The sequence below is a fragment of the Ornithorhynchus anatinus genome, chromosome 1 (genome assembly GCF_004115215.2).
Source record: "Ornithorhynchus anatinus isolate Pmale09 chromosome 1, mOrnAna1.pri.v4, whole genome shotgun sequence".
In the NCBI taxonomy this organism is placed as follows: domain Eukaryota; kingdom Metazoa; phylum Chordata; class Mammalia; order Monotremata; family Ornithorhynchidae; genus Ornithorhynchus; species Ornithorhynchus anatinus.
In genome coordinates, this window is record NC_041728.1 from 33,768,251 (window position 1) to 33,779,204 (window position 10,954).

The following is a 10,954-nucleotide window of genomic DNA, read 5'->3' on the forward strand; positions in this document are numbered from 1 at the left end:
TGTCTAGATGGCTGGTATTCCACTGCCTGTCTAATTCCCCATTTTACAGAAGAGGCAGCTGAGGTAAGGAGAAGTAAAAAGTTATTTATGGGCAGAGAACGTGTCTACTAATTCCAATGTATTGTACTCTCCCGAATGCTTAGTACTGTGCCCTGCACATAGTAAGCACTTAATAAATACCACTGATCGATTAAGTGACTTTAAGTGCTTACTATTATGTGCCAAGTACTAGAGTGGATACAATATAATCCGATCAGACACAGTCCCTGTGCCTCTTGGGACTCACAGGCTAAGGAGGAAGAAGAACAAGGTGTTTAACCCCCACTTCATAGATGCGGAAAATGGAGCTCAGGTAAGTTAAACAACTTGCCGAATGTCACACAGCAGACAAAAGTTGGAGTTGAGATTAGAAGGAGAATCAGAGCAGAGGGTGGCAGCCAGCATAAGGAGAAGCAGCGTGTCTTAGTGGTTAGAGCACGGGTCTGGGAGTCAGAAGGACCTGGGTTCTAATTCCAGCTCTAACACTTGTCTGCTGTGTGATCTTGGATAAGTCACTTCACTTCTCCGTGCCTCAGGTCCTCATCTGTAAAATGGGAATTGAGACTGTGAGCTCCACATGGGACGGAGACTGTGTCTGATCAGATTTGCTTGTATTCCTCCCAGGGTTTAGTATAGTGGTTGGCACATAGTAAGAACTTAACAAATACCCTAATTATTAGATACCACAATTAGAGAAGCAGAGTGGCCTGGTGGAAAGAGCACAGGCCTGGGAATCAGAGGACTTGAGTTCTAACCCCAGCTCTACCGCTTACACGGCATGTCACCTTGGGCGTACCAGTTTCTTCCTACAAAATGGTGATTAAATACTCATTCTCCCTCCTAATTAGACTATGAGGCAAGGACTGTGTCTGCCCTGATTACCTTGCAACTACCTCAGTGTTTGCTATATAGTAAACACTGAAGAAATACCATAATTACGATTACATCTTGGAAGATTCTTCCTCTTCGACTGGGGCTGCCTCAGAGCTAAGACTCCATCTGGCCACTAAACACCCACTCCCCAATACTCTTCTCTCCATAGCTCCTCAGTGGCGCCCCTTGCTGGAGGCTTCAACTAGTTTATCGATCAATCAACAAATCAATCAATTAATGATAGTCAATGAGCACTTACTGTGTGCAGAACACTGGACTAAGCGCCTGGGAGAGTACAATACAACAGAGTTGATAGGCATGCTCCCTGCCCAAAGTGCCTTACAGTCTAGAAGGGGTAAACAATTCTTCTGCCTGCCTCTCTCCCTCCTTCCTCTGCTTCAATCAATCAGTCAATCAATGGTAGATTTTATAATATTTGTTAAGCACTTACTACGTGTCAGGCGCTGTTTTAAATACTGGGGTAGATAGAAGATAATCAGATTGAACACAGTCCCTGTCCCATATGAGGCTCAGTCCTAATCGCCATTTTCCAGATGAGGTAACTTGAGGCCCAGAGAAGTGAAGTGACTTGCCCAAGGACACACAGCAGACAAGTGGTGGAGCTCGGATTAGAACGCAGATCCTTCTGACTCACAAGGCAATGCTCTAAACACAAGTCCACACTGAGTGCTTTCTGTGTGCAAAGCACTATACTAAGCACTTGGGAGAGTACAGAACAATAGAGTTGGTAGGCACATATGAACCCATTATTGGGCAGGGATTGTCTCTATCTGCTGCCAAATTGTACATTCCAATCGCTTAGTACAGTGCTCTGCATATAGTAAGCACTCAATAAATACTATTGAATGAATGAATGAATTCCCTTCCCACAAGGAGCTTATAGTCTCTTTTCTTCCAGTCACCCACCAACCTTCCGAACCTTTCAGGAGCCAGAACCTCAGCTCTGCTATACTGTACCTTCGTCTGACCCTCCCAATAAAAGTAATTGTGAGATTTGTTAAACATCTACTATGTGACAAGCACTGCGATACATACATGATAATCAGATCTGAGACAGTCCCTTTTTTAAAATGGTATTTCATTCAATCATTCAATCACACTTATTGAGTGCTTACTCTGTACAGAGCACTGTACTAGGTGCTTAGGAGAGTACAATACAGCAATAATCAGACATATTCCCTGTCCACAAGGAGCACACTTGTTAAGCACTTACTATGTGTCCAGCACTGCTGTAAGCACCGCAGTAGACACAAGTTAATCAGGCTCACAGTCTAAGTAGGAGAACAGGTATTTAATCTCCATTTTACAGTTAAGGAAACTAAGACAGAGGGAAGTTAAGTGACTTCCCCAGATTACAGAGCAGGTACGTGGTGGAACTGGGATTAGAAACCAGGTCTTCTGCCTCCCAGGCCCATGCTTTATCCCCTAGGCCACGTTGCTTCTCTCTCACCCATGAGGCTAACAATCTGTCCCCTTCACTCCACTGAAACTCCCTTCTCAAAAGTCACCAGTGATCTCCTTCTTGCTGAATCCAAAGGCTCCTACTCCATCCTAATCCTCCTTGACCCCTCAGCTGCCTTTGATACTGTGGACCACCCCCTTCTCCTGGAACATTATCCAACCTTAGCTTCACGGACTCTGTCTTCTCCTGGTTCTCCTCTTATCTCTCTGGCCATTCATTCTCAGTCTCCTTCGTAGGCTCCTCCTCTGCCTTCCACTCCTTAACTGTGGGGGTCCCTTAAGGTTCAGTTCTCAGTCCCCTTCTATTCTCCAACTACACTCGCTCCCTTGGAGAACTCCTTCACTCCCATGGCTTCAACTACCATCTCTGTGTAGGTGATACCCAAATCTACATCTCAACCCCAATCTCTCTCCCTCTCTCCAGGCTCAAATCTCCTCCCTTCTTCAAGACATCTCTACTTGGATGTCCTCCCATCACCTCAAACTTAACCCATCCAAAACAGAACTAAACATGTCCAAAACAGAGCTCCTTATCTTCCCTCCTAAACCCTGTCCTCTCCCGGACTTTCCTGTCACTGTAGATGGCACCATTCATTCATTCAATAGTATTTATTGAGTGCTTACTATGTGCAGAGCATTGTACTAAGCTCTTGGAATGTATAATTCGGCACCATCATCCTTCCCATCTCACAAGCCCGTAACATTGGCGTTATCCTTGACTCCTCTCTCTCATTCAACACACATATTTAATCCATGTTGCCAGTCCCACCTTCACAACATTCCCCCGATTAGACTGTAAGCCCGTCAGTGGGCAGGGACTGTCTCTATCTGTTGCCGATTTGTACATTCCAAGTGCTTAGTACAGTGCTCTGCACATAGTAAGTGCTCAATAAATACTATTTAATAAATAAATACTATTGAACTTTGCTAAAATCCACCCTTCCTTCTCCAGCCAAACTGCTACCACATTAATACAATCACTTATTCTATCCCACCTAGATTACTGCATCAGCCTCCTTGCTGATCTCCCAACCTCCTGCCTTTCCTCGCTCACACTTCAGTCTGCTACGCGGGTCATCTTTCTACAGAAACGTTCAACCCCTCTCCTCAAAAATCTCCAGTGGTTGTCCATCCACCTCTACATTAAACAAAAACTCCTCACTAATGGCTTAAAAGTGCTCCATCACCTCACACCCTCCTACCTCACCTCGCTTCTCTCCTTCTACAACACAGCCCACATACTTCACTCCTCTGGTGCTAACCTTCTCACTGTGCCTCGATCTCACCTGTCTTGCTGCTGACCCCTGGCCCACGTCCTACCTCTGGTCTGGAATGTTCTTCCTCCTTAAATCTGCCAGACAATTACTTTCTCCCTCTTCAAAGCCTTATGGAAGGCACATCTCCTCCAAGAGGGCTTCCCAGATTAAGCCTCACTTTTCTTCATCTCCCACTCCCTTTTGTGTCACCCTGACTCACTCTCTTTGCTCTTCCTTCTCCTTCCCAGCCCCACAGCACTTATGCACATATCTGTAATTGTATTTATTTATATTGCTGTCTATTTATTTATATAGATGTCTGTCTCTCCCCTCCCCCGCCAAAAGACTGTTAGCTCATTGTGGGCAGGGACTGTCACTCTTTATTACTGTATTGTATTTTCCCAAGTGCTTAGTAAAATGTTCTGGACACAGTAAATGCTTAATAAATATGATTGAATGAATGAATATAAGAGGTAGGGGCAGCGGGTACTCAATCCCCATTTTGCAGATGAGGAAACGGAGGACCAGAAAGTGACTTGCCCCAGGCCATGCAGCCGGCCAAGAGCAGAGACAGGATTGGAACTCAGGTCCTCCGATTCCCAGTTCTGTGCTCTTTCCACCAGGTCACAATGCTCTGCCCAGGAGCTCCTTTAATAGTAATAATTATGGTATTTGTTAAGCACTTACTATGTACAAGGCGCTGTATTAAGTGCTGGGGTGGATATAGCAACCATGGAACAAATCTCTACCTTGCTACGGGGCTGTTATTGAACAGCCGCCCTATTCCACCCTGGAGACGACTGCATCTCAGGGCAGGGCAGGGCAGGGCAGTGCAGGGCAGGGCAGGGCAGGGATGCTCCATTTCCCTGAGCTGAGGACTCTGGGATTGAGCTATGTGAGCCAATGCTGTGTGATTATTTATGACAGCTCTGATCTCATGCACCAGCCATGCACCGCCTTGGCCCACCCCTCCCCTATCCTCACAGACACTAAATCCCTGGCATGCCAGCCACAGGGAAAGGGGCGTGTTTGGCTCCAGAGCCCCCACCCCCCAAGCCCCAATCAACAGGTGGGAAGCAGAGGGGGCCCCTCCATTAAGTGGCCCGAGATTCCAGCCTCCAGGAATCCCCTGGGTACAACAGAGGTGTGGGAGTATTCCCGGGAGGTGACAGGGTGGAGAAGAGAGGATGGGACTCCTGACCAGGGGAGCCAGGGGGGACTGGAGACTCCTTGCCAGAGACTAATACCAACATTATTATTGTCCGATCTGTGACCTTGGGCAAGTGGCTTTACTTCTCTGGGCCTCAGCTACCTCACCTTTAAAATGGGGATTGAGACTGTGTCCAACTCAATTTGCTTGTATACACCCCAGCACTTAGTACAGTGCCCGGCACATACCAAACGTTGAACAAATACCATCAAATACCATCAACTATTATTACTAAAGCCACCGAGTCCCAGGGATCGAGGGCTGGGCCCGGCGGTTGGGGAGAATATTGGCCACAAAGCACGAGGCTGGAAGGGCCCCAGCTTCCAGACAGGTGGCCAAAGAGCCGTGACTAGGCCTCCAGACAGGGAGCTGATGTCCATCTTGACCTAGGTGGCTGTAGGGGGGCTAGGACTAGCCTACGGGGGAGGCTTGGGGGGTTTTGTTGCTATAAGAGTTGGGGATAATAGAAGAGAGACCAAAGGATTGCAAACACCCCCAGGGGAGCGAACTCATCTAAAGAGGAGGCTGAGCAGCTCAGTCCACCTGGTCAGCCCCAAAATAGGGGGGAGGAGGACTGAGGGGGAGCCCATCAGGAGTAGCAACCAGCTGCCTGTGGGATACACACGGGGGAGAGACGGCGAGACATCTAGGGCCAAAGCTGGGACCCAGAGAGCACCGGCCCTAGAGTAGGAGTCCCAGGTTTTAATCCAGGCTTCCCCATTTGCTGTGTGACCTTGGGCAAGTGTCTAAACTTTCCAAACCTCATCTGTAAAATGAGGATTAAGTAATTGCTCTCCCTCCCTCTAAGACCGTGAGCTCTCTGTAAGACAGAGATCTGATTCTTGTGCAACTATAACAGTGCTTGGCATATAATAAGTATTAAGAAATACCACAGATATCATTATTAATGCTATTACTTGAACACAGGCTTCTCTGATAGTAACAATCCAACTCCCCTCTTGCTGGCCCTCCTCTAGGAACATCATATCTTCTCCCTCTATCCCCATCCAAATAAGTAATAATTGTAATTGTGGTATTTGTTAAGCACTCAATATGTGCCAGGCACTGTACTAAGCCCTGGGTTGGATATAAGCAAATCAGATTGAACAGAGTCCCTGTCCCACATGGGGCTCAAAGTCATAATCCCCATTTTACAGTTGAGGTAACTGAGGCACAGAGAAGCTAATTGACCTGCCCAGGGTCACACAACAGACCTTATTACAATCCATCCATCAGTGATATTTAGTAAGTATTTACTCTCTGCAGAGAACTGTACTAAGCACTTGGGAGAATTTAATATAGTTGGAAGACAAGACCCCTGTCCATGAGGTGCATGCAATCTAGAGGAGGAGCTTCCAATCGTCAGCCTAGACTTCTCTCTCCCCAGTCCAACCTCTCTCTCCCACCTTCCTGACCGTGTCCAAGTGACCTCTTGCATACTGGGGAAAATCACCTCATACTATTCATCACCCATATTCTCCACTTAACCAATCAATCAATCAATGGCATTAATGGAGCGCTAGTGGGTGCAGAGCACTGTACTAAGAGCTTGGGAGAGTACAATACAACAGTGCTAGTACACCCATCCCCTGCCCACAGTGAGCTTACAGTCTAGAGGGGAGACCGGGAAGGCTTCTTGGAGGAGATGTGAACTTAATAAGGCTTTGAAGGGAGGAGAATGGTGGTCTGGTGTATAGGGAGGGGGAGGGTGTTCCAGGGCAGAGGGAGGATGCAGGCAGGGGGTCGGCAGTGACAAAGACGAGATGGGGCCAGAGCGAACAAGCAATCCACCCTCTTAAACTGCAGCTCTATGCCTCCTTCCCCAGTAACCCACCCATTCTACCACCCACCACCACCATGTTCTCCTCTAACAGCTTCTTGGAATTCCAAGCTGTATAGATAGACATATTTCAATCAATTATTGAGCATTTACTATGTGCAAAGCACTGTATTAAGCACTTGGGAGAGAACAATATAACAGAGTTGGTAGATCCAGTCCCTGCCCACTACAAGCTGACAACCTAGGACTATGAGATTAATTGTCACCTGTCTACCTCCTCCCTGTGTAGGCTGGAAGCTTTCCTGTTTTCTGCCTGAACTCTCTCCCACTTCACATCTGGCCAACCCACTGCTCTTCCCTTCTTCAAGGCCCTGCAGAAAGCACATCTCCTCCGGAGGCCTTCCTTGATTAAACTCTCATGTCTCTTCCCTATTTCCCCACCTACTGAGCCTGCAGCACTTCCGCATTACCTAAAATCTTGGGGACTCACCTCCATCACTCCATGTTCAAGCACGCCTCCCTTCCCCTGCCAATGACCTTATCATCAGGGTATTTGTTAAACGCTTCATTTTTGCCAGGCACTGTACTAAGTGCTGGGGTAGATCCAAGCTAACCAGCTTGGACGAAGTCCCTGTCCCACATGGGGCTCACAGTCTTAATCCCCGTTTTACAGATGATTTCACTGAGGCCCAGAGAAGTGAAATGACTTGCCTAAGGTCACACAACAGACAAGTGGTGGAGCCGGTATTAGAAACCAGGTCCTTCTGACTCCCAGGGCCAGGCTCTCTCCACCAAACCATGCTGCTTCACACATCTTATGTACATTCCAACAGTTTCTCCTACCTGCAGCTGACTTTTAATGTCTGTCTTCCCCACTAGAATGTAAACTCCTTGAAGGCAGGGTTCATCTTCACCTCCCCTCAGCTAAGCCCTCTTTCCCCCTTTCCCTCTACTCCTTACCCTCTCCCTTCCCCTCCCTTCAGCACTGTACTCGTCCACTCAACTGTATATATTTTCATTACCCTATTTATTTTGTTAATGAGATGTACATCACCTTGATTCTATTTATTTGCTATTGTTTTAATGAGATGTTCATCCCCTTGATTCTAATAATTGCTATTGTTTTTGTCTGTCTGTCTCCCCCGATTAAACTGTAAGCCCGTCAAAGGGCAGGGCCTGTCTCCATCTGTTACCGATTTGAACATTCCAAGTGCTTAGTACAGTGCTCAGCACATAGTAAGTGCTCAATAAATACTATTGAATGAATGAATGTCTACTAACTACTGCATTCTCCCAAGCACGTGATGTGGTTCTTTGTACATAGTAAGAGCGCAACAAATACCCTATTGATTGATTGATGGAGACCATAGTTAGCTTTCAAAGTGACCTTTAGCATCCAGAACAGTCATAGATTCCATGATGGTGCTCAATTGATCCATCAATCAGTGGTATTTATTAAGCATTTACTGTGTGCAGAGCATTGCGTTAAGTGGGTGGGAGAGTACAATACAGTCCCTTCTTGCCGACTTATTGCTGATACTGCCTCAGTTCCCTCATCTGTAAAATGGGGACTAAGACTGTGAGCCCCATTTGGGACAGGGACTGTGTCCAACCTGATGCCCTTGTATGTACCCTAGTGCTTAGAACTGTGCTTGGCACATAGTGCTTAACGAATACCACAATCATCATCATCCCCTGCAAGATCTACCAGGCACAGTTGGAAACCCAATCCTTGAGGCTTATTTGGAAAATGCATAGTAATATTAATAATGATTATGGTACTCATTAAGAGCTTACTCTATGTCAAGCACTGTACTGAGCACAGGGTTAGAAATGAGATAATCAGGGTGGACACAGTCCCTGTCCCACATGGGGTTCCCAATCCAAGTATGAGGGAGTAGGATTTAATCCCTATTTTAATCCCCTTAAAGCCTCATGATTTCTATTGGCACCTAAGCAGTGCTCAGTACAGTGCTCACCACTCAGGAAGCCCTCAGTAAACATCAATGATTGATAAAAAGCAGGCTCATGCTCAACCCAACAATAGAGTTGAATTGGTTCTTTCCATCATATTTTTTTGGAATTGGCAGAAAGTTGTCCATTTGAGGCCCCATGGACTTTTTTACTGGGTAACTGAAAGTTTGGCTCCAGTTCTGCAGGTTCACTGCAATTTTCCAGGAGACCCTCTGGTGCGGGTCTTGGACACCATCTCAAGGTGTCCAAGGGGCAAGGGGACAAGGCGGAAAAATCATTTGCAATTAGGTAAATGGGATGATGTCATAACTCTTGAAGTGAGCACTGGAGTGGATCAATCAATCAGTCAGTCAACGGTATTTATTTTTGTGGTATTTGTTAAGCACTTACTATGCGCCAGGCACTGTACTAAGCACTGGGGTAGATCCAAGGTCATCAGGTTGGGCACAGTCTCTGCCCCACATGGGGCTCACAGTCTTAATCTTCCCAGGCCAGAAGACCAGGAAGACCAGGCTGGCATGAAAATCCAACAGCCGCAGAAGGAAAGAAGGGTCCTTTGTATTGAAATGGGTTTGATATCAGAAGCCGTCTGTAGCAGGTACGAGGATGAATCAGGCCCAGCCTGTAGCTGCCGGGGTGAAGGGGGATCTTGGGGGCAGAAGTGTGGGTGAGATTGGCAGGAAGTTTTGATCGGAGCATTTATCCTCTCCTGCCTCAACTACGGCTTCAGCCTCCTTGCTCACCTCCTTGCCTCCTAACTCTCCCTAGTCGAGTCCATACTTCACTCTGCTCCCTGGACTGTATTTCTTAAAAAACGTTCAATTCATGTTTCCCACTCCTCCAGAACTTCCATTGGTTGCCCACCCATCCCAGCATCAAACAGAAACTCCTCATCATTGGCTTTAAAGCACTCGACCACCTTGCCCCTGCCTGATATCTTACTACAGCCCTGCCTGCATACTTCACTCCTATAACACCAACCTTCTCGCTGAATCTCAATCTCATCAATCTCACTGCCTTTCCCCACATGCTGTCTCTGGCCTGGTTTGCCCTCCACCTTCATATCCGACAGATCGTCACTCTCCTCACCTTCAAAGCCTATTGAAGGCACATCTCCTCCAAGAAGCCTTCCCTGACTAAGCCCTCCTTTCCTCTAATCCTATTCCCTCTGTGACACCCTTGCAGTTAAAACAGTGCCCAGCACTTAGAACAGTGCTTGGCAAATAATGAACGCTTAACAAGTACCATAAATATCACTATTATTATTACCCTTTATTCACCCCACCATCAGCCCCACAGCATTATGTACATATCCACAATTTATTTATATTATTTGTACATTCCCTGCCTACAAGGAGCATACAATATAGAGGTGGAGGCAAACTTTAGGATAAATAAATAATTACAAATTCTTGGTGCTCGAATCACAAATTTTTAAGTATATGCCCAAAAGATGGGCAACTGATGTGCTTAGTGTCTTCGCCCAAGTGTCTTCCTTCATTAGTGAAACTGGAGCTGGACACCACTAAGGCTCTGGACACACTCTTAGGGGAACCAGGGGAGAAGGGGGAGTCACCCTTGATCAATAAGGGCAGGGAACGTGTCCATTAATTCTCTCATATTGTACTCTCCCAAGGGCTTAATACAGTGTTCTGCACACAGTAAGCACTCAATCCGTCTACTGGCCGATGTCAATAGAGAAGCAGCATGGCCTTGTGGATAGAGTACAGGCCTGGGAGTCAGAAGGACCTGGGTTCTAATCCCGGCTCTGCCACTTGTCTGTCCTGTGACCCTGGGTAAGTCACTTAACTTCTCTCTGCCTCAGTTACCTCATCTATAAAAGAGGGGTGAAGACTCTCAGCCCAGTGTGGGACAGAAACTGTGTCCAACTTGATTACGTTGTATCTACCCCAGCACTTAGAACAGTGCTTGACACAGAATAAGTGTTTAACAAATGCCATCATCATTCTTATTATTATTCTATCACTGAAGCTACTTGGACCTTGGCTGAGAATCCAGTTTGGATTCCCCACTTTCCCCATGGCACTCTATCCTTCCCTATCTTTTGCTACCCAACTCCCCAAAAAACAGACCACATCTGATTGTCCTAGATCTGAGACCGATTTATCTATCCCTGTGGATGTGTGTGTTTTAATGGCATTTGTTAAGTGTTTATTATGTGCCACACACTGTATTAAGTGCTGAGGAGGATACAAGTTATCAGTTGGACACAGTCCTCTGGGGGCTCACAGCCTTAATCCCCATTTTCCAGATGAGAGAACTGAGGCCTCTGAGAAGTGAAGTGACTTGCCCAAGGGCATTGAGCAGAAGAGTGTGATT